Here is a 24,021-nt window from a genome sequence, read left to right as displayed (position 1 = left end):
CAGATTTCTAGGAAAAACACAATACAGAGGGGGCCAAACTAAAAAAGAGCAAAATGAGGCCACTTGTTGGATCCAATTGTGAACACTAGATTACACCTGAAGCCACTGCACTGACCCACATTGATTAGTCCAACTGGCTGTAGGGAGGGAGGGGGGAAGGGGTCAGTTGTGTCTGCGTATGACAATGGTCCGCTTAATTGTATGTAAGACCCCTGTTGACAATAAGGGAACAATATGGTACAGTCTTTTCCACAGTGAAACCACTCAAGCAAAAGCAATAGGTTTGAATGCAGCACTGCACACACCAAACTTCTTATAAATCAGTCTTTTCCACATTGTTTTACAACGTGAGTGTGTGACCTTGTCTTATAAACAACTAGGACGATGAAGGGGTAATGAGGGGAAGCCCCTGACATATACAAGTTTAGAGTTTTATACCCCAAGAGCTCACCAGTGCCTTATGGAATCAATCCCTTCACATAAAACTTTCCCCGGTTATTTCATACCCAGCTATGTCTCTGGAGGTGTTCATGACATATGGCAAGCTTTAGAGCATTCCCACTTGAGAGAGATAGTTCAGATATCTTCATTTTCCTCGCGGCATATGCGCTGTAAATCTAATTGAGGTATTTTGCTCAGAGGTACTGTCTGCGTTATTGAGGTTCTGCTTTGGTGTAAATCTGCCGCAATACATACCTGGGAACTTTCACTTCAAGCTTCCTGGAGACATAGTTTCAGTTCAATCTGACCTGTGCGTGAGACATAATATGTTTGGTTGATCCCTGTATGATGATATTCCTAAAATGGCTAACGATCTACAGTAGTTTAGTTAAAACTTTTTTGCTGTTTTGAAAGCAATGTCTAAGAATTAATATGATATGTCATATTGTTTCACCTTATGTGTTTACATGAAGCTATCTAGACATACAAGAATGTCTAGAAGATCACTGGGCCTATTTCATGATCTAACACATTTGTAAGGTTCTGGGTTGATGACAATATCATTATCTGCCCGTGTGGACTGCACGCAGCACAGAAGCAAACCCCCTTAAAGAGGAATATGTATCACTCACATTGCCATTTCTCCCCTCATTGCACTTGAGACAAGCCCTATAAAAGACAAAAAAGACTGTAATTAGTTCTTAGACAAAGGACACACAAATGTGCATCTATGAACAGATTGGCCACCATGAATGCCCACTGTCCAGAGGAACACACAGTTGGACAATGGGAAAGGTTTGTTTTTGTCTGGCCCACTCATTACAGAGCCGCATGCATGTGTGTGTGCCCGTGTGTCTGTATCCCTTGACGCGTATGAATCAGGCAGTGTGTATGACCACGTTTCTCTCTCTCTGTCTGTCTGTCTCTCTCTCTCTCTCTCTTTCTCTCTCTCTCTCTCTCTGTCCTGTGGCCATGACCCTGTTAGCTACCACCAAGCCAGTGTGGAACCCCATCCCAGAGTGAAAGGCGGTGGGGGGTGTCAGGCGGGCAGCAGAAGAGAAAGATGGCAGTGTGTGTGTGTGTGTGTGTGTGTGTGTGTGTGTGTGTGTGTGTGTCTGTGCGAGCGAGGTGGGGGTGTCAGCAGGGGGGAAGCAACAACGGGCGCCTTGTGCCCGGCGCGTGGCAGCTAGTATGGGGCCCCTGGCCAAGATGATCAGAGGTGCGGAGGGCCTGGGCCTGGGCGGGGTCAGCGCTCCAGCAGGTGCGTGCTTTGTCTTAGGGCCTGGCCGCTGCCCAAACACAATGGGAGCAGGCTGACCAACCCCCGTGAGCAGGCACACAAGAGCAACCTGTTGACGGCGGCCGCAAGAGGGTCAAGTCTGTGGTCTTCGCAGCCGTCTGGACAGCAAATGGTGGCCTGTACCCCCATCCCCCCCACCCCACCCTTAACACACAAACACACACACACACACAAACACACACACGCATGCACGCACACACACACACACACACACATACACACACACACACACACACACACGCACACACACACACTCCCCCCGCCCCCTTCCACTGCCGCTCCCGCCAATTCTGCTCTGAGACAGTCGAGCTGCCCAGTCGAGCTGCCCTGGATTTCACACATGAGGCGCTCTGCAGCTCCACACTTTCTGCAGCTGTCCGTCCGTTGAGTCATATGACAGACATGAGCGCTCATTTGCATATTGGCTTTCACTGCGCCCCATCAGGCTTCTGCTTCTGCTCCTCTCTCTCTCTCTCTCTCTCTCTCTCTCTCTCTCTCTCTCTCTCTCTCTCTCTCTCTCTCTCTCTCTCTCTCTCTCTCTCTCTCTCTCTCTCTCTCTCTCGATCGAGGTCCCCCCTCCTCAGCGTTGAGTTGACTTGGCCGAGGGTCAGGGGACGGGCGAAACGGAGACATCTGGCACCGAACCCGGCGAGCGGCGCAGTTTGGAACTTCTTGGAGCATCTGTTTCAGTCGAGCTCGGAGCAAGGAAAACAGCCTAAAACTGTTCTTCTTCTGCCCTCATATGTCAACTGTGAGCGCTGCCAAAATCACAAATTGAGAGAAATTAGATTGTTTTGTTTTGAGCTTCGCTCAGATGTTCCCGAGCTGCGCCAGATCAGTGCTGCTCCCACACTGCAGTTGAAATGGCATACTGTAGTTGTCCCTCGCTAGGACCGCTAGGAAAGAAATGTTTTCTGTGCTATACGCACTCATCCATCAGTCCTAATTAAAGTGGACAGACGCAGGGGCCGAGGGCCCACAGGCTGGACGCACGCTGCCCTCCGAGTCTTTGGTCTGAGAAGTAGCGCCTCCCAACGGCAGACACCGGTACTGCCGCAGCCCCCTTTCCCGCCGACAGCGCCAGCCACTAACAATCAGTGATGCTGCCGTCAACAATGGGCGCACATCAAAGGCCGCGGAGAAGGGATGCAATTACTGAGCGCAGGAAACAATCCATGCGGCCGCCGCGTCCTGAGAGCCCCTCTAGGATAATGATGGGAACATGCCCCCCCAGCTCATTTGCATCCCCCCCCCACCCCCCCATTAAAGTGTAAGAATCTGTGGTGAATGCCGTTTTGTCCGATCCTATCCCACTGATCCGCTGTCCATCTTAAGAGAGCTTCTCCATGGTTTCACCTCCGAGGTTTGAGAGCGTGGTGTGGTTTTTTTTTTTGTTTTGTTTTTTTTCATGAGAAGGATCATTCCCAATCTTAGAAGTCAATGGAGGCTACGGTGCACAGGACAAACATAGCACGCTGGAGGTGGAGTTTTTTTCCTGTGTGAATATGTAAAACTTCCTTGCTTCCTTTGATAGAGCCTGAATTTGAGCCGCTTCTCAGAGGAGACAAAAGCGACTAGAAAAAAAAAAACACACACACACACACAACAAACAGCAGACCCGGCAGCAGTTTTTTTTTTTACTCCTCCTCCAAAAGAACACAGACTTAAGATTCCCCAAATAATCAAGTTGCTCTAATCCAAATGGACAGGCAATCAGCATACTATAGTTGGCAGACACAATGTGCTGTAATTACTTATTCACAAAATGCAAGCATCTAAATGTATGTGAAAAAATCAGGGGGGCGGAGTGGGGAAAAGCTTTAAAACATTAAATAGCCTTAGATAGACTCAGCTCAGGTCTATTTGCAAAGAGAACTAGGGTCTGTGCTGTTAGCCTGAAAGGATAAGAGGAAGGGAGAATAGTTGCTTTAGATACCTACACCAGTAAGGACTGTCGACACATGTAGTGATACACGCAAGAGGTCAGCTTTCACAAAGGCAAGTTCATGCGCATATTCCCCACATTCAGCTGTCTGCCATTCCAGTGCTTCTTGAGCTCCTCAGCAAACTCTTTGACCGGCACACAGGAACAGTCTCTCAGTGTGGTGAAGAAACACAACAGTGGCTAAATGACTTCCTATATACCTCGTGCTGTTGTGATTAACAGTGGAAAACAACCCGTCATAAATACAATGTGCCTTTGTGAATAAAGGCAGCCCTTAAACCAAGGCAGAGAACCTCACGGCCCTATTTCCTGTAGTCCCCGTATACCACTGAGAGAATAGCACTGTGCCTGTCTCAACCCCTGTGCGTCTGCACGACAAGAGTTACTTCTGTGTAATCTCAGGGCGCACAGTAATTTAATCACTGTGTTGAGCATAACTGCGCTATAGCTCAGCACATAACCAAGTGCTTAGTCACTCCCTAATGGGCCTGCACGGAAGGAAGGCATTATCTCCCTCCGTGCTTTTGCCGGGGACTCTTCGCGGAGTTGTTCTTTGTGGGGGACAAAGAGTTATGTGACTCGCTGCTGAGTGTTATCAGTGAGGCGAAAGGCTCAAGTAGAGGTGACACTGATAGCCCTTCTAGGATCACTGGTTTGGGCTGATGGAGCTGCGAGTTCAGTCTGTTAGATAATCCGCCGCAGAGCAGAATCCACACAGCTCCTCGTGCGCTCACAGAATGAGCCGGGTAGCAGCTAAGCATGAATGGGAGCCACTTTTAGCTGCGCTCGCTCTATCTGCTGAGTGAGAGCCTCTGGCACCCGGGAGAACACCGGCCTCTTAAATATTAACCCTATTGTTGTGTACGTGGGCATGTTTTTCTCTAAGTGCTTGGGTGTGTGTGTGTGTGGGGGGGGCGGGGGGGATGAGAGGGTGGGGTTGGTTCACACTGCTTTTTTCACAGGGTTTGCAACTTCAGTGAGGAACTACACTTTTTCCACGTGTGCCCTCTTCCTGCCCCTCTCTTGACTTGTGCTGCCCCCCCCCCCCCCCTTCACCCCCCCAGCCCCCAGTTCCAGTCCTTAATCAGGAATGCCAAACACTTCCCTGCTCTGTGTCACTGATACCTGCTGCCCCAGGGGATCATTACTGGAGTCGCGGCAGGTCTGAGGGCCGCAGCACGGCCAGCAGATGGACAAGCGTCGCGGTCACGGCCCGGTCCCGGCCCACGCCCGGCCCCGTCTGCCGCTCCCTCTCCATTCTTCACACTTGAGCAGCGCTGAGCAGACACAACAGCCCGCCCCGGTCACGGCTGTTTACGTATCCTCCTTTTAATGAGCAGCTCTGCGGCCCAGCACCCACAGAAAAAAGGAGCCTGTCCAGCGCTGTCCGGTCCCCAGGTCGGCCTCCTGAAAGAGCCACGGAGAGAAAGGCGAGACGGTGAATGAGAGTATTCTCACGCCCCCCCCCCCCCCCCCCGCCCCCCCACGCCACCACCAGCAGTCATTCCGGCGCGGTGTGAACCCTGACCCCGACGCCTCCAGACCACACAGCCACCCCCCCATAGCCCCCGCCGTGGGCCGGCCCCTGATAACACCTTTTGATTTACACTGGGTCACCCACAGTCAGCAAATGCGAGGCTTTGAAGTAGAGATAGCTGAACTATTCGGGCACTCAACGACTGATTAGCTCGCTCCAATGGCAGCGTTCCACTGGCACCAGATAGAGTGGCAGCACCTCTGTCAGCCCGGCGCGTTGCGCTGCTGTAGCCATGAATGTGCGGCTCAGGAGGTGTCACATGACTGGAAAGCCTCAATGAGTTAGCCCGGCATACTTGGCATGCACAAACAGATACAGCGTGCCGTTGGCCAAAATGTGGTAAAGGGATTTCTGGTATTTAGTAGTCATAGCGATTTGTATGAATTTGTCATATAAACACAGTCCCACTGACAAGTATGAGGATATGATGCGTCATCCCCACAATAACAGTTTCAAGTTCCAATGTTTTCAGACAACGCAAAGCAGCACTTCTGGTATCTCTGAAAAGTGTTGTGTTGCCTTTAAAAGACGGACAACCCGTTGACATCACTGGACTTTGTGTGAGCTGGTGCTCTTTAACAGCCTCTGATGAGCCCTGGTATGCGCCGCAGAGAGGAAGTGGAACCTGCTTTACAGGCCTCCCCTGACAGGAGTCTGTTGTGACTTTTTGGTGGTCCCATTAGGGGCCCATTAGTTTAAAATGGGGATTTTTAAGGGCCTTGCCATTCTGGGTGACTCCAAACACCACCCTTTAACTCTCTACAATCACTCAGTTGCCGGAAAGTCATTACTCATGGGTGTGGAAACACATGCGTTCATTCTGGGAGGCTTTTGCACATTCCTGCTTTTGCTTATCTGAGACGTTTCAAAGTTAGTTAGCTTTTAAAAATTGGTTTCATTCAGGTAGGTGTTGCTTCACATGGAACGTTTTTCAAAGCAGCAGGCAGATTTAAGCCTTTACTATGACTACCTGTGGTATTTTGTCAAATGCAATATAACATTTGCACAAAGATTGAAATAAATGCAATATGATCTACCTGTGGTATTTTGTCAAATGCAATATAACATTTGCACAAAGATTGAAATAAATGTAATATGATCAATCCAGAAAGACATTTAAAACATGTCTGAAGGGTCGTAAAGTACAAAGTTGACTTCCACATGGCATTCCAGTACCTGTGGTACAGGCTCTGCCATCTCTGAGGGCATTTCTGAGTTCCCCAGAGCAGGCTTGAGCCATACAGCAACTCTCCTTATCTACAGCCATTTGTAGCAACCATTAACATTGAAGAGGCTCGTAATCTGTGCCTATAGGGAGGATTGCCTTTCAAAGGCACAGGGCATTCCTGAGGTCTCCTCCTTTTCCCTCAGTGTAGCCAGCTTTTATATGACATCTGTCCTGTAGTGCATTTCTCTCTGTGTGTGTGTGTGTGTGTGTGTGTGTGTGTGTGTGTGTGTGTGAGAGACAGAGAGAGAGAGAGAGAGAGAGAGCAGATCATGTGAATGGTGAAAACCTGCTTAAATAGCACTATCCTGATACATTATCCTGCAATATCCTGATTCGATTTTTTCATTCTGTTCATTTTTCATTGTTCTTTTAACCACACTGCCCACTACATTAGCGGGCACAGCGTTTGACTAACCTGAAACTCTCCAGCTTCAGAGTCAGGTGTTTGGGTTTTGATGTCAGGCATTCAAATTGCTAGCTGGGATACTCTAACAATAAAATGTTTGCTTGCAATTCAAATTGTGAAGGAAGAGGCTTTTTCTACCACCGCTTTTACTGCAAACTTCCTCCACAACACAGCTGCAGCTAATGACGGCACTTTCTCTGAATGGACCGTCTTTTGGACACAGATGCACTTAGGAAGTTCATTAGTGAAGGGCACTGAGGCTACTGCTCAAAGTCATTGACACCTCACAAGCAGAAATGTGTTTATATAGTAATTACAGAGTTTTTATATTAAATCACTAGGCTAACTAGCCGAGAGTAGCAGGCCATACTTTGGTGCTTTTGTGATGTTAAAGCTGTTACCTTGACACACCTCCCATTCAGATTTGCTCTGTTCAGTCCAGCTTTTAGGGCCTCTCTCTGGCCCTAATGGAGACGATGTCTGCAATAGTCTGGATTTGAATGGTCCTTCCGAACACCGTTAGCATCCCCTAGCATCCCCGATAGCATCCCTATTCCCCAAACACATATGGTGTTAACAGCAGGACAAATTTCCGTTTTGGTTTCCGTTTTGGGATGAGGTCCTGTCCATCCCTTTAGTCGTCCTTTTTGGACACACCATTGCAGGGGTTACCATACATTACCATACAGGTTTCCAACCGCAACCAAGAGAGCCGAAGTCACGCCCTTCTACTTCCGGTCTATGGGACCTATTTCACGATTTTTTATGCATGGGAGTCAATGGAGAAATAACAATTATTTTTTGGTCCCGTTCGAGTTGGACCGTGCATTTCACATATGATGTGTGGGAATTTAAAAGATATTTTTTCACATTAATAAAGTTCTGTTTTTCGTTAGACTTTAAAAGTTATGTAAGTTTTGTGCGAATCCATTCAGTGGACTACATCTGTCGTCTCAACCGATGCACGTCACTAACTAGCAAACAAGAGGCTGGCTAGTTAGCTAGCTATTATGCTAGTTAACGGTTACATCTTGCTGCCAGCTAAGTCACTTAACAGTAGTATTTGTACAGTCTATGAATGAAATACAACTTATCTGAGGTGTTCAATCCTCTGACTCATCATATTTTCATTGGCAAGGGGGAAGCTCAAATAAGACCTGTTGCTGGCGCCCGTGGCTGTGAATTGGTCTAACGTCACTAACGCGACTTATGTGTTTGTAGTCGTTGAAAACACGATCTTTCACAATGTTGTAATTCACTAGTTATGACATACTTTTCAAATGTCTTTACATGACAATTTGTCATTAAAATTGACAAACAGCATATGGGTAATTCAAGGCACAAGACAATCGGGACCAGAAAATAATTGATCTTTCTCCATTGACTGCCATTACAAAAAAATCCAAAGATAGGTCCCATGGAGGCAAACGGAAGGGGCGGGACTTCGGCTCTCTATACATAGATTTCTCGAAAACATGCGCGCGCACGCAAGGGGCAGAAAGCACCATGAACAGCATAAAGCAGCTGCTCTCCGTGAAAATATTAAAATGAATTTTAGTGCCGAAAACAGCACTATTCGATATGACGATGGTTAGAGAATGTTCAGGAATGTAAAGTAATGCATATATTTGCCAGAAACACCAAAACCGCCAAAAAGACGATGTTTTATAAATAATGAAAACGAACGACAAACTCTGAAATAAGCTCATAAATGAGATGTTATCATCATTTAGACAACAGTGGCATACAAAAAATGCCGATTATAGCGTACAGCAGCTGGTTATTAGGTTAACTTTATAACGTTAAGACCGGCCATTCGGCGTCTTCTGCCCCGTGGGTGCGCGCGCATCTAGTTTTGTTAGTAAACAGGAAATCTGTCTATAGCCTCATTACATTCATTTTTAATGTATTATATATACATTGATGATCAATTAACCAGACTGGCACATTGCTATCAAAAGAAGTTTCTTGAAGTACCTAGAACAACCACTTCTTACAGGAATGTAGCACAAGTAGTAGGCTATGTGTACTACTTTCCCTAAAACAGAGATCATTGCGACAAAAAGAAGAAAAAAAAAATATTTCCAGAATTTGATTAGATCTTAATCCTATTAGGAGAAGGGCAGACTGCATCAATAGCTGCTCAATATGGTACAGCCTGCAACAGACTGAAGAGACCCTGGGTCAGACATAATGCCATAATATACTGAATTAGCGCTTGAATCTTCCAGTTGTGTTTTTTTTCCTCATAATTACATTATTTTGTCCCTCATCATTACATTTTATTCTCTCAGAAGTGACTCTTGAGATTCTCATCCTGTTCATCATTGTTTTTTAGTGATCACGATTGCTAAATGGCAACTCAGTAAATAGTTAATTGTTCATTAATAAATGTAGCAATTGATAGATAGATAGATAGATAGATATAGGCTACTTTATTGATCCCCAAGGGGAAATTCAAGAATTGAATTGAATTGGCCAGTCCATTGCAATCCATTGAGCTAATACTGGGGAGTTTACTAATACTGGAGAGTCTGACATGATATAATTGCAGGAAAAAACATGACAAGGACAAAAACTGTATGTAATCCTATTATACTAGTATGATCTCCTCCCTCCCTGTCTAGCTCTGGACTGAAATCTGGCATCCCTGTATACAGCCAAATGGTTCAAAGTTTAACAGAAAAAAACTGGGGAAATAACTTATGAATGGGTTCAAAAGAAGATTATTGTCGTCCATTCATTTCATCAAACACAGATAATCGTTTAAATCCTCTACTCCCCAAGCCTAATTCTAGAGTAACAGTTGAATCACTTCCCCTGCATTGCAGATACTGGGACTCCCTGGCCTCCAGTGATGGGATGTATACCTGTAAACATGGATAGGATATGTACTGTGCTGTGAATGTATATAATATTGTACACTTTTACAGGTGTATATAGTCCCATCATTGGTGACTTCAATTGTCAACTATATTCAGTTATCTCAAGAAGACAGGGGAGTTTCCTCCACGTATGCACATACTGTACATTTGGAATGATGCTGCTGTGAACATCGGCCTACTTATGCATACAAACACCTGCACACCTGCAAATATCATAAAGTGACATGAATTAAACAACAAAATATGGAGTTGGCAAATGACCTGACATGTATGTGTTCATATGTTTGAGCACTGTCATCCGTGGTCATCCGTGGCCTCAACACATAAAACTACTCTTTGACAGGAGAGATGAATGGGCCTCTGTGTTGGTCCCAAGCACCCAACAGGAGGCTAGCACACAGCTTGTTCCTGTGCCATAGCTTTTGAACCCTGAAGGTCCAATCCCTTACCACCCAGACCTGAACCTCCCTATATCCCATGATGACTTCAACCTTCCACCATGCAAGCCACCCTGGCTGTGGAGAACATCTGCAATCCTTCTGCAATCGCAAACACACGGAAATGTCTCTGAGATGTAACTGCATATACTGCAATATGTAATACTATAAACTTATGCTATCTGAATTCTCTACCAATGTGGTCTCATTTCATCATTGCTTAGCCACGTCTACTTAGTCAAAGTTACTGTCTTTACTCTTATTCTACATACTGTGATCCTGTTTACGCAGATTGCAATTGACGTCTTGGGGTGTGAATAGGGGCAATGAAATAATTAAGCTAATGAGTCAAACATGAAACGTCAAAGGCACCCATTGGAAGCGTTGTATCAGTCAGTGATACAACTTACAAACAAATTACAAAAATGTCCTTCACTTCAAACAAATTCTGCAATTCTGGATTCATTTGCAAAATGTTTGAGATGCAACACAGATGAAACTGTGATGGGGAAATTCATTCGTAATAAAATGCAATTCATTTTATTGTCAATACAATGCAAACTTTCACTGCACTTTCTGAAATGACCCAAGGAAGAAGTGTTGAAGTGAGAGTGATCCGGATCACCGTCTGGATCCAGGAGGCGGTTATGTTTTCGTTTGATGGAGGTCTTTTCTCTTGGAGTGCTTTTCTAATTCTGTAACTGATTTACGTTGTCATTCTAATATGCTTTCCATTCTCCACACATCACAACATGCCTGCTGCTGTCATCTGTGTCTAGCAGTCTGACTGAGACTGAAATAGCCTGAGGGGAAACTCTACAGAGCTATATGCTACTATGTTACTAGTTGCACGTTGTACCGGTATAAATATGGCAACTTTCTAAATATACACTGTATCTAAGTTATCCATGTATTTTTACAAATTAGTCTGTGTCGTGGTAGCGACGTCTTGGGAGCTTGGCAGATAAAGGCTATCATAGGTTGTAGTCTACTCTTGTGCTTGGAAAGCAAAGAACGAGAGAGGTATTCAGTTGATTACCATCTGCGATATAACCACTTTCTTTAGCTTTTGTATGTCCTGTTCCCTTCTCTGAGTCTGTGTGCCAACCTACATTCCATCTTTTGTGTCTAAAACCACCACTGATGACATCAGGATTGGCAGATAACAACATCACATTGTATTACCAGCACTGGACTGGTAGTAATGAATATTTCTGGTGACATTCCTGGCAGGTAAATCAGCGAGATCATTCCAAAAGCTGCACTAGAACTCGGATCACTCTGCATGTTATCAATTTTCTTAGCGTGGCTATCCGACGACTTGCAGTGTTTCAGTGCGGTGCTTAATGTCACATGTTCTTCAGTCATCTGACACTGAGGATGTGCAGCATGTTATTGGCCTACAGGAAACAGGTTTAAATTGGCTCCATTTGTCTCTATTGTAGTCCTATGAGGTGGCTGTGTCCATTTTCTTTTACTGTCTATGACCCCCCCAACCCAAACCCCACCCGCCTCCTTTTCACCAGTAGCTCAACTGAGACTACCACTTATCCAGAGTGTCATCACTTAAGGCCAATCTCCACTATAGGCATCCCAGGACCACGGCCAGCTACCAAGCTAAACATGCTAATTGTCAGCACTCAAAGTCAATTCTCAGTGGTGGACTAGTGAAATGCAAGACTAGAGAGGTGTGGGCACAGTTAGATTGAAGAGGGGCAATTATCCTACTATTTACTAAATATTTATCATATTTAAAGACTTCAGGGGGTTTAAATTCAAATTAACTAAAGTCTAGGTGAGTCCATGCCCACCTAGCTTTGTTGGTTGTAGCAATGTGGACTTGCTGCTAATCGGATGTTTTGAAATAAAACTGCATGTTGTGCAACACTATTTAAAACCCTATTCATCATTTAGCCAAACACAATTGTTAATCCATATCCAAACATATTGGCTCTGTCTGGCACACGGGAGTTTTGGAGATGCCATTTCTACACTACATCTTTAATCAGATTGGAACTGAATGAGGATCACACATGTTGTTTGAGGATAATCTCAGAAAAATAATTGTGCAGGATTAAAGAACTGTTAGCCTCATCATTTCAATACATCTGTCTTATCACAATGTGCCTGGATTTTGAGACTTTCCCACTCACAGAAAATTCATAATTCTGGGATGGAGGTTGGTAGGCTACAAGTCAAGGGTACAACAGTAATACGATGAATAGCAAACAGACAAGAAATAAGATATATTTAGGATCCTCTAGTTATGCTTGTGGATTACAACTGGAGTCTCGAATCCAAAGTCACCAGTTCATAATGATGAGTCATCTGTTCCACTGGTGCTACTCTCACAGTAGTATATTTTTGCATTAATCAGCGGATTATGGACAGCGCACCACATTGAAACTCGAGGATTTAAAAATATCTCGATTTGATAACCGTTTAATATTTATTGGTAAAATAATAGATCAGTAAATACACCAAGGTCCTGCCCACTCAACTTCCTTCAGTACCTTAGCCCTCATCTCAGAGTGTCAGGGGGTTCATTGGGGTTATCGAGTTGGCATCCTTTACAGATGATTCACTGTTAGGCTCTAAAACCTCAAAAGGCTCAGTAATCTGGCTTCCCATACACATATGTCCCCAGATGCCATATGCATGATGACCTCACAGGACTCAACTCTCACCTTAAAGCAACAGCAATGGGCCTCTTCTGAGGTATGTCGTTATAGGCTACTGGTTTTAGTGTCATCTTCTGGTTGTTTTTGATGGTACAGTATATGGCCATGGGAATAAGCCTGTCCTCACTGTCCTGGTTATGTATTAGGTCTGAGTTCTGGAACAGAAAACCCCATGAAAATGTAAGGAGAATTTTCTCAGCATGACACTGAAACAACTAGCCAAAAGACACCACATACTGTATAGTGATAGCATGTTCTTACTGGGAAGTTTAAAACGAACTCCTTACTGCTGCTTTAGCACCACGGATATTTCTTTGCTGACACAACATGGATTCCATCACTCATACTTCCGCTCCTCTCTTCTCATGTTACTGTATGTGTGTGTGTCATTTCCATGGAACATATTGTCCTGCAGGTTCACATGCAAAAGCACAGCCACCCTAAGCACTGAGCAGCCCAGCCTGGTCGAGTGACATCAGCCCACGACTGTAAGGAGGATGAGGCCACCAGACAAAACAGACAGATTAGGGGCAGCACTGAGCAGAGAAGAGAGGGAGAGAGGGAAAGAGAGAGAGAGAGAGAGAGAGAGAGAGAGAGAAGGGAAGAGAGAGAGTGAATGGTTGGGGGAAAGAAGAGTGGGGTACTGGGCGAGAGGGGTGCTAAGCTGTAAACCCAATTCATCCCAAATTCACCCTTTCTGTCCCATTTACAATGACAGCTTTGTCAAAGAGAGCCAAAAGCAGAGGGAAAAGAGTGTGTGTCCCCTGGCCTGGCTTGTGGAGTGTGCCTCACCACCCTTACACACCTCCCTCTCACTCGCTCTCTCATTCTACCCTCCACTCATTCTTCTGGCGCTCTGACAGTCGGAAAACAAGCCCCAGGAGCAGCTGCTCAGCGAAACGCTTCTCTCCACCAAACTCTCCCAACCGGAGCCTCTCTGTTTCTTGGAGTTTTTTTTTCTGAGAAGTGCTTAAGCCTATCAGGCCCAGATAAAGAGAGGGAATTTTTAATATGCACTCTTCTGGGGAACACTTGTCTTTTGCATAATAATACTTTTCTCTGCCTAGGTGCCAAAAAGATGTGGTGTAGACATTATGTTATATACTGTTCTGGTATATACTTTTCCCACAACTTCACATGAAACTCCATACTGAAGATCCATTGGTCACATTTTACCTATGTATATGCAATATATATATATGATTCAACTATATGTAAATTGAATTTTGTTTACATTCAAAAGTATGCTGGTGAAACATTAAATTATTTTCAATAAAATGCTTTTTTTTCTCCCTCTTCCTCTAAATCCCTCCTGACACAGTGACACACACATACTTCTACCATTAATATGCAGTTTCAGTTTGTCATAAGCATTATAATAGAGGCCTACCAATCAGTACCCATAATCCCCAGACCACTGGACCACACACCATGGACTCAACATACATCATTGTCTGGGTCACATTAGCCAGTCCAGACAATACCTTAGGACACAAAATTGGCATCATTGCACAAAAACAGAGCACAATGTCTTTATGAAAACTTCATTAGGAGGCCCAGGCACCACTCCCTCAGGTACACCATTGCCTTGCTCTGTCATTTAGCATCAACACCCGCATCCATTTTCACATCAACAGTTACACACATTGAAACATGCCATGGCTCATTTGAGGGCACCCAAAGACCAACAATGCAAACAGTATTTATTTATTTGTTTGTTTACTTGCTTATTTACATTTTTGTGTGATGTGTGTGTGTGTGTGGGGGGGGGGGGGGGGTAGGGTGGTTATGTAATCTCAAAACATAACACTAAAGTCGTGAAAAGCAATTAATAATCCTGAATTTGAATTTTGACAGCTAAATCTTAAATCAAAGAAAGTCTCAGGAAAAACCTGTATACTCAGTATTCTGCCTAGTAACCTGACAATCTCTCTGTGGTGTTGATGGACACCAGAAATTTGGGGTCAAGCTTGAGAAGAGGCTTTTGGGGAGAAGCAGGAGGGAGAGAAGGGGGGAAGGAGCGAGGGGAGAGGAGCGAGGGGAAGGAGTAGGAGTTGTGGGTGGGGGGAGAGCTGGCGCCAGCGTCTGCCGATCCCCACATGCCTAGGGAAGATTTAGTGCCAAATCGGGGTTTGTTGGGGGGGAGGGCTGAGCATGAGCCCATTGGGGGCTGTGAATGCAGGGCCGTTCACGGCGCATTTCACGCCTGATTGATCAGAGGGTGCCAGGCCGGCCCCTCGCGACAGCTGCAAGCTCCGCTGGCCGGCCGGCACAAAGGCGGCACAGCACCGCACACAAGAATGGCTGACAGCCTGTTGTTAACAACGGGCAACTGTGTGAGGTATGTATATCAGGGCGCTAAATACTGGCAGTGTTAATCAAGCGGCAAAGAAATGCCTCCCTCCCTCCCTCCTTATCTTCCTCCCTCTGTTTCCTGCACAACTGCGCCGGGCTTTCACCTCTCACAGCTTACTTCTTCACACACAAACTCTCTCTGTCTTTATCGGAATTCCTGCTTTTTCTATAAACAAGGACCCAAAAGAGAGAGATTTCGGTCTAAGAAGATATGCCCAATCACAGCCACTGTGCCACGGTTGGCATTACTCTCCGTACCAGGAAGTAGCCATGAAGGACATTTACTGCAGAGGCTTTTACAAGAGCAAACTTTACAAGTTCGCAGAAACCTGTGGCAAAACTTCTGTTCTGCATGTTTACGTGCATTTTTGCCATTTGGGCATCAGCTTATGGAGATGGCACTGAAAGAGTTGACGTGTGCACATGCCAGTCCACAAAACCTTGACCTTGACCTGCTCCTCTGCGGTAAACACCAGTGGTGCCAGAGGAATGTGTGGTTTGCTGAGTCTTTAGACGAAAGGGGAGATCAGCCACACAGCTTCTGTAGGCTTCAGCCCGGGCCCAGCTTCACATTCTCCTGCGAGCAGCACTGTCAGTGTGGAGCGGAGGGAGGGAGAGAGGGAGGGAGGGAGGGAGAGAGGGGCAGCTAGAGGGGCAGAGGGAACGCTAGCTAGCATTAGCATCCACACTGTACAGCCAATGATGGCCACCCAAACAATAATAACACCTAACCAGCTCAAATGTTGGGCTTGGATGAGATATGCTACAACACTAGTTTAATTTGCTGTTATTGATTGTTTGTGAAGATCACAGCGATTGTGACTTTGGGATATGGAGTGCTTTCTCAACCCAAGATGCCATTCACTTGTTTCCTATGACCTCATATATGTGGGAAAAATGACTTCATATCACACCGCACCATGATACCTGGGTCTCAAGCTTGAGGGACCATACAGTCACACCATTGACTGCAATGTGTTTGTATCCAAACAAGCCAGTTCAGCATGTGAGAATCCTACATATCTCTGTACATGACCAACACAACCAGTTTCATTCACACAGTCTCTCAGTCCATTTACATTTTCGACAAGTCGGGCAGATAACGCTGATCTGGTATTTGTGCTTATCTTCATGCTCCATGGGGCCTCAGGAAGTCCGCTGTCTTCTCGGCCAGACCAAATAGCACAATTGTGATTGAAATCAGTTCTCACACATTCCCTGCTCTGTTATGTGACTTTATCGTCCTCACATGCAGTGACCCGATGGGAAAAACATTATCAAGCATGATGCCACCACACGAGCAGGCTGTAGGTAGCCTATGGACTGTCTGTCGCATGCCTGACATACATGTCACGCTGTTTCCCACGCATGCTACGCCTTTAGAGCATCCCAGAGACCGGCCACACATGATGAGCACTCAGCAGCACCTTTATCTTGCCTTGAGTTGGACAAGTACACACTCTCCGCTTCCCATTGGATGTAGACACTTGAATGCAAAAAAACCAAAAACAGTGTTACAACAAATTAGTGGAGCTCGCGTCTGCAGTTATCTGCCATGACCCAGAAACCGTCCGGCCCGAGAGTTGACCCCCTGACTCCCCGTAACCTCTAATCCCCAAGGCTGTCAGGGAAAGTTCCAGAGACTGATTGAGGCTGATGGTCACTAGCAGAGAGGTGAAGTGGACCGCAACCAAATCGCCCCGAGACCTCCGCAGACTGTGGTCATGTTTGGCTCCGCTCCAAGAATAACCTGTGACCCTTGAGGCTTGAACAGTTATTCAGGCTGCATAGATTCAGTCAGCGTGCCAAACATTTCCCACTGAAAGCTTAGTACGTTAGAAATAATCGAATTATTGTATTAGTCCAACTAAAAGTCTGGACTTTTAAAATTCCTGTAAACATGTTAGTCCGACTGAAATCGTACTAAATCAAATTTCTCACAGTCGGACTAACACACCCAGATACCATGGCTGGTAGTCAACTTATTCCTGCATGTATAATTCAATTAGACCCATATTGGCTTAGGCACAATAGCACTATATGCACATGCTCCAAAATGATGCAGATTACACCTTCACCATCAGTCATAACCACAAGGAATAGCATCTCATTTGTAAAGCCAATCAAGCGTCACACATACAAAATGTACAAAGCTGTAAGTTGTCAATGTAATGGTAGAAGTTGTAAAGTTCACATTGGCAACACCATGATGACTGACTGATGGTAATAGTGATGGCATGTAACTCCGGTTATCATTAGTATGACATGACTGTAAATGGGTCCAGCTGGTAAAGGCAGGCTTAAGGTTTTCTTCAGTTATAAAATGCATTTTCCTGCCTCATCCAGCTTCACTTCCTCATCCATCCTTCAATCATAATCTGCACCTGCTCATCATCCCCTCACCTGTTCTTGCACCACCTCTATATAAACTCACCTGTTCTTGCACCACCTCTATATAAACTTGGACTTTGTATCACACATCAAATCAACTTACATAAGGCAACCGCTTTGTATATAGCCCTGCCTGTTCTGAGACCTGTCTTTTGTTGCTGTTTCTCTGCAGTAGGCTGTCTGAATTGTATTCTGTGCCTGGGTAACATATTAAAACCTAATGTTTGTGTTTGGTCATCCACTAAAACATTTACAAGTTCAGACATAGTTTTTGTTTGGTTTTGGTCTTTTTGGCACAGCTTTGGTTTATATTATGTCAAATATCCAGTTTGAATAAGAAGTTTAAAAATATCACAAATGTTCACTTTGCATTGGAACCAATCTCTAGCCTGCTTTCAGTTTGGGTACTCTCTCAGTTTCATAATGAGCATAAAGTTAAAGTTAAACTAAAGTTAAATCATTGGCCCAGTCTAACTAATCACATTGATCAGGGATTTCTCACAAACTGATAACATTGATAACAACCTGCATTGGCATTCACTAAACAAAGTATATACCTTTGCCGCATACATTTGCACATTCTTCCAAATGCAATTTTTTACGTTTGCCGGTGTTGCTACAACCGTTTCACTTTCAATTTCACAACTCACGTCATTCGCTCTCGAAACTGATTGGCCCGCCATCCAGGAAACGTTAGCACATTGAGAAGACCCAGACTAGTATCTCAGTGAAAGGCAAATGAGCGGAGCTGGGTGGGGGCCAGAACAGCTTGCTCTCATTGCCACCCTCCACACTGGTCCTGTGGAAAGCCTGCCCTTCCTCAAGTCTACCTTGCACGCTCCACACTGGTCCTGTGGAAAGCCTGCCCTTCCTCAAGTCTACCTTGCATCTGAACGTGTGCTCAGGCCTTCCACTCTACTTCACTTTGCATGGTGGTGCCACTTGTCTGCAGCGTTATGAAGGCCATGGAGCTGCTGGCTGCACAGAGGGAACTCAAAAGAGAGATAAAGACACAGGAAGTATGCTTGCGGCTGAGATGCCATCAAACATAGCCAGAGGTAGAGATGTACTGTAATGATCGCAAAAACAGCAAGGGAACATGAGCTGACCATTCATGCAATTTCTTTGAAAAAAAGAGATCACTCTAGCCATATAGAACACTTGTTGGTATAGGCTAAGAAGAAAATCGTGTTCAAGCATAAATGATCATAGCCACAATTCTCCCAGCTCACAATTCGATATGTATACACATCAATATGCAGCTTTGCTGAGTACCTTAGAGAGGCAATACGGTAATAAGAATGAAAACATGGATATCAGTAGCCTCTTCAGTAATGTCTGACATGACTGGACCTGTTTGAGAAAATGCATTAAAACAAGGAGGAGGGGGAGAACTTTTGTTATTTTTCTTACTGTACAGAGATTCAATATTTATTTAGCTTTATTCACTATTCCAAGACTGAAGACTATACAGTATGTGAATTCTTAAACATTATGGCCATGACATTGACACATTTGCTCCCTAAATATACATATGTAATATGTATGCTCTCTTAATGAGACAACCATTTACCATTGGCACATTTTAAATGACGAAAGTCACCTTTATTTTTCAGCTCCTATCACAAGAACAAGTAGACTTATAGATGAAAGGGAAGACGGAAAAAGAATGCAGTTTACATAGTTTGCTCCTGAATGCACACATTCCATGCCTCAGTCCCAGCCATCCCAGGGAATGAATGCAGGCTCTTTATACCCTCTCTTCAACACTTACAGTACAGAGCGGCAACTCAAGCTTGTCATGTGAGAGGGCAAAATATGTTGAATCACCTCCAAAGCCAAAAGGTTGAGGGTTTGAGTGAGAGTGAGTGAGTGAGTGAGTGAGTAAGAGAGAGAGAGAGAGAGAGAGAGAGAGAGAGAGAGAGGTGGGGGGCATCATTCACCAAGACTGGGGACATTGTGCTGCTGCTGTGGGAAACTGGGAAAACTTCCTCCTCGAGTGATTACCAGGAAACTTAAGATGTCGTATCAGTGACCCTTCTCACTTCTACCGCATGAGCACAAATATGCAGGGTGTGCTGTCTTCTGCCCCAGGAGAAAGGTTACAGGAGCGACGTCCCTGTCTCTGTCTCTGTCTCTCCCTCCCTCTCTCTCTCTCTCTTTCTCTCTGTGAGTGTTTGCAATTTATAGGCAATGGGAATCTCAATGGCTCAATTACAATTTATGCTAGGTAATCCAAAGAGTCTTTCTTAGACTCTGGGACTTCCCTCTTTTATTCACCAGTGCCATTACTTCTGCAGTTCTTGCCTCATTAACGTTGGACATCTTGATATGGTCATATGCTGGATCCTTACAGATAAACATACTCTTACTGTACATGTATATGAGTGGATCATGGCCATTCTTGCCTACTACCAACAGGCTTGAGTTTAGTCTTTAGTTAAAAGATGCACACCCTAAGACAAAGAGAGAGACGGTGGACAGTGTCCACCACAGACATTCTACTGCCACCTGATAAATGCGGGCCATCAGTCTCTGTCCGACCCTGACCACCTTGAACTCAATGTAAATTTCCCTCATTCAGCGAGGAGAACAGCTGCAGGGAGCTCTTCAGATGCCAATATTGACCTGAACTCTTTAAATAAGTCACTTCACATAAAGGAAGCTTTTTCCCTCCACATTCTTCAAACAGACATGCATAGACAGACACGTGATCACACAGACTCACACCCACACACCCTGCACACACACGCACACACACACAAGTACACACAGAGGCCTTTGGTACTTTTCACCTGTATGCAAATTCTTCCGGTACCGCTCAAGGAGGGGCACAACGATGGCTCAAAACTGGAGGCCCCTTTTCTACAAACACAGACAGTTTGTACTTTGACCACAAGTTAATTAACTGAACTAGCTTTGGCCAGGTTTGTGTGAGGTCCCTTCAACTTAATCAGGCCACACACAGCACTTTGAACGATGGTAGAGCTAAAAAAAAAACTGCAATGCTCTGGAAACTGAAATAGTCTGGAGCAGTAATGGCATTTCTACACAGAGGTACAGAGAAATACATACAGTAGGGTCAGTATAAACTGACAAGAGAAATATCTTAGAAAAATCTACTGATACTATATGAAGAACAGTAATGTAAGCAGTGTTTTGAACTACTGTAATTTCTGTGTGATTCTGATTCTGTTGTTCAGCTTATGATGGCAAAACTCCAGGGGATTTTGGTTTTCAGTTATGCGTAATGAAAGAAAACACATCACTGAAAGATATAACTGAAAAACTGAAAGAAGAGAAAAAAAAGTGTGTTCTTTACAAAACCAGTTTATCGGATATCTCTACATCTAACATGATATCATATGCAAATCTATTCATGCTATCTTATCTTGCATTTGAGAGTTAGTGCTGCAAGTAGAAAAGTTCTTCTCTACAGCACAGCTTCTGGGCAGCAAGTTAGGGCTTCCTCCTAACCCCATGAGCCAGGATGACATAATCGAGTGCCTGCTGTTGGAGCCATGCTTGCTTGGGGAGGGACAGATTGAACTGGGCCGGAGCCTTCTGCTCAGCCCCCATCCCCTTGAACAGCCCCGGAGATAAAGGTCCACCTGTGGTCCAGGTGTGCAGGGTGGAGTGGAGGCTCCAAGGTTACAGATTAATGGCTGCTCCCTGTGTCAGGCGGGAGGTGCTGGCCCGACAGGTGCAACTCCCCTGCTTTAAGGCCAGCTTGAACGTCCGTGATTACGCGGCAGTAAGAAAGAACCACAAGATGGAGGCAGGGAAGCCTAATTACAGAGTGGCGTTGATGGCAAAAGAAAGAAAGAAAGAAAAGCTGCCACTCTCACTTCTCAGCCCCTCTTTCTCTCTTTCTCTCCTTCTCTCCCTCTATTTCCCTGGCCATTCCCTCGCTCTGCCTCCTCTCCCGCGGTCCTCCTCCTCTGATGTCCCCTCTGTTAAGGGCTTACCCCGGGCTGAAAAGAGCATTGTGCCGCCTGCACATCTCCTTCATTGACTGAAGCAACAACAGACACACATCAAAAAGTGGGCTCCCCGACTACTGAGTGCCAGCCCTTCTTTAATTGCTTCCTCCAACAAAAAAAAATAGATCCACACATGAACATTATCCGGGCATTATATTCCTATGGGCATACCATTGTGCCAAACTTGTGCGCATATGTGTATATGCTGCTAATTTGTGGTTCCATGGGTCTTTAATTTATAGAAACAGGACTTAGCTGGCGCTCTGAGAAGAGAGTGGGACTGAACGACATCCCTACCTCTCAAGGGCAAAAGGGCAAAAGGGCAAACTATATTAGACTATGAATCAAGACACGAAGCAAATTACACCTCAACACACTTCAAGTAAAAATATGTATAACGTCTAAAATAAAGTAAAGTAACTGCATTCCAGAAGAACAAGGAAGCTGTAGTCAAGTGTAGATGCACCTGGAGTTCCAAGGAAATGTTCCAAAGCACTCACAGTAAGCACATGGCATGATGCTATTGTATTGTATTGTTTTGTATTGACCCAATATTTATGATAACTAAATTACATTTGTTGTGATGACAGGAAAATGCTTTTTCATTGTCAGAGATTTGAAACAGTAGGCCTGTTGCCTCATAGCAAAATAATTCATCAGTGTGTAATAATTAGCGTCTTGCTATATTCCTATCCATTCTCACACTGACATACTGTATCCTTCATATAATGTTATCAGCTAACAGGAAGTACTCAAGCATGTTACACTCCATGAAACTAGAGTATGGTTTCAAATAAAGGCTGATGGTTTACATGAATATGTACAAATCTAGGCAGCCATGCACAGGCAAAGAGGCACTATGCACAGCTATGGAACTAGTGAACACAATATTTTAGTTTGACACAGCTTTCCTGTGGATGGGTAGACAATTTAGACAAGTATAAAATGTAAGCACCAGTGACACCTAGTGCTAAAGTGGGTACTGGATGTTGCTCTAGAAAGTTGCCAGATATATCAGCCACTCCTATGCAAATGTCTGAGAAGGAACAGTAAGACAGAGAGTGCAACTGTCACACACTAAAAAGTGCAGTCTTGGCAGTAAATAGTTTTTTACTGATTGCTCAAATCCTCTAAGATTCAGAACTTGCTGCTTTGAGGACACATTTTTGAGTTATGGCCACAGCTGCGCTGACTGTACAACATTCCTATCAGTAAATGGAAGTGATAAGAGTTGGCTGGGGGGCCATACCACCAGTTGAAGGGTTCAGGGCATGGGGGTGGAGGCTGCTTTGTTGGGTCATGGGCAGGACCGAGCAGGTGCATGTAGGAACAACCCAGGTATGGATTAGATCCTGCCACGAAACCGCTCAGCAAGGTGAACAAACAGGCTGAGTGGGTGCTGCCTGGATATGAGCTAGTAGGTCTTGTGTGGGTGTCTTGCGTCAAGACATGCTCACTGGTAACTGTTTATGTTCGGTATTCTCACAGAAATCTGCTGAGACATACACAGTCAACCACACACACACACACACACACACACACACACACACACACACACACACACACACACACACACACACACACACACACACACACACACACACACACACACACACACACACACACACACACACACACACACACACACACATAGCCTATGTATATTATGCTTATATGTGTACACTATATGTAATCATGATTTTCAAATACACACATAATGTGCACATATTATAATTCAATATTATTTGCAATTCATGTAAAATGTGTGTATGTGTCGAATCAACATCTGTTGGCAAAAGCTGGAAAATGTGCCTGTGAAATAAATGGGCTTCACTAACTATCTGATGCTGAATCTTAATGAAACAAGCACTGAATCAGTAGTTTTATTTACATTATTTGACCTAGCAAAGGTCAGTAAAGCATGTCTCAAATCAGTTTAGTTCGTTTTGGTAATACACTGCTTGATTAGTTTATAAAGACATAACATGAGTAAAGAAAGAATTTTCTCTAAAGAAATGAATAGACCAATGTAGAGAAATGCCATGGCCTGCTTGATAATGAATAGAAACCCACTATGTGACAAAAGAGAATGTGAGACACTGCAAAACCTAGCAGGCAGGTGGCAGCATTTAGCAAAGAATCAAAATGCCCAAGAAGGCCAACATGGATTTAAGCAAACTATGATGGTGAGGAGTAACAGCCAAGAACTTAATAACGTAATAATAGACAATTTCACTAATTTTCAATAGCTACATACCTGGGATCAGCAATGGTAGTGTCAACAAGAGCTCTATGGTGTTGCACATGACCCGCTAAACACATCCACACACAATGGGAATAGATTCAATCTCAACTTGATCTCAACCCAACAAAACACCAGATGTGAAAATGCATGTGACCAGCTCAGAGATACAGAAATCAGCTGTTTCACA

General features: G+C 44.7%; 2 long non-coding RNA genes across 3 annotated transcripts; both read right to left on the bottom strand.

Moving 5' to 3' along the window:
* Positions 1-696: 696 nt before the first annotated feature.
* Positions 697-7,387, bottom strand: LOC134093923 (uncharacterized). The gene is made up of 4 exons (XR_009940393.1): positions 7,259-7,387; positions 4,812-5,093; positions 1,074-1,110; positions 697-749 (listed from the first exon to the last, which is right to left on the bottom strand). It is a non-coding gene; the product is annotated as an uncharacterized LOC134093923 (long non-coding RNA).
* Positions 7,388-9,193: 1,806 nt separating this feature from the next.
* LOC134093922 (uncharacterized) lies at positions 9,194-24,018 on the bottom strand. Of its 2 annotated transcripts, none has more exons than XR_009940391.1 (4): positions 23,847-24,018; positions 12,867-13,015; positions 9,888-9,945; positions 9,194-9,727 (listed from the first exon to the last, which is right to left on the bottom strand). It is a non-coding gene; the product is annotated as an uncharacterized LOC134093922 (long non-coding RNA). The 2 variants fall into 2 exon arrangements; XR_009940392.1 differs by lacking the exon at positions 23,847-24,018 and adding an exon at positions 13,148-13,259.
* Positions 24,019-24,021: the final 3 nt, after the last annotated feature.

This window comes from Sardina pilchardus, chromosome 10 (assembly GCF_963854185.1).
Source record: "Sardina pilchardus chromosome 10, fSarPil1.1, whole genome shotgun sequence".
Classification (NCBI taxonomy): Eukaryota; Metazoa; Chordata; class Actinopteri; order Clupeiformes; family Clupeidae; genus Sardina; species Sardina pilchardus.
The sequence above is the reverse complement of the archived record's forward strand: the minus strand, read 5'-3'. Positions and strand labels throughout refer to the sequence as shown.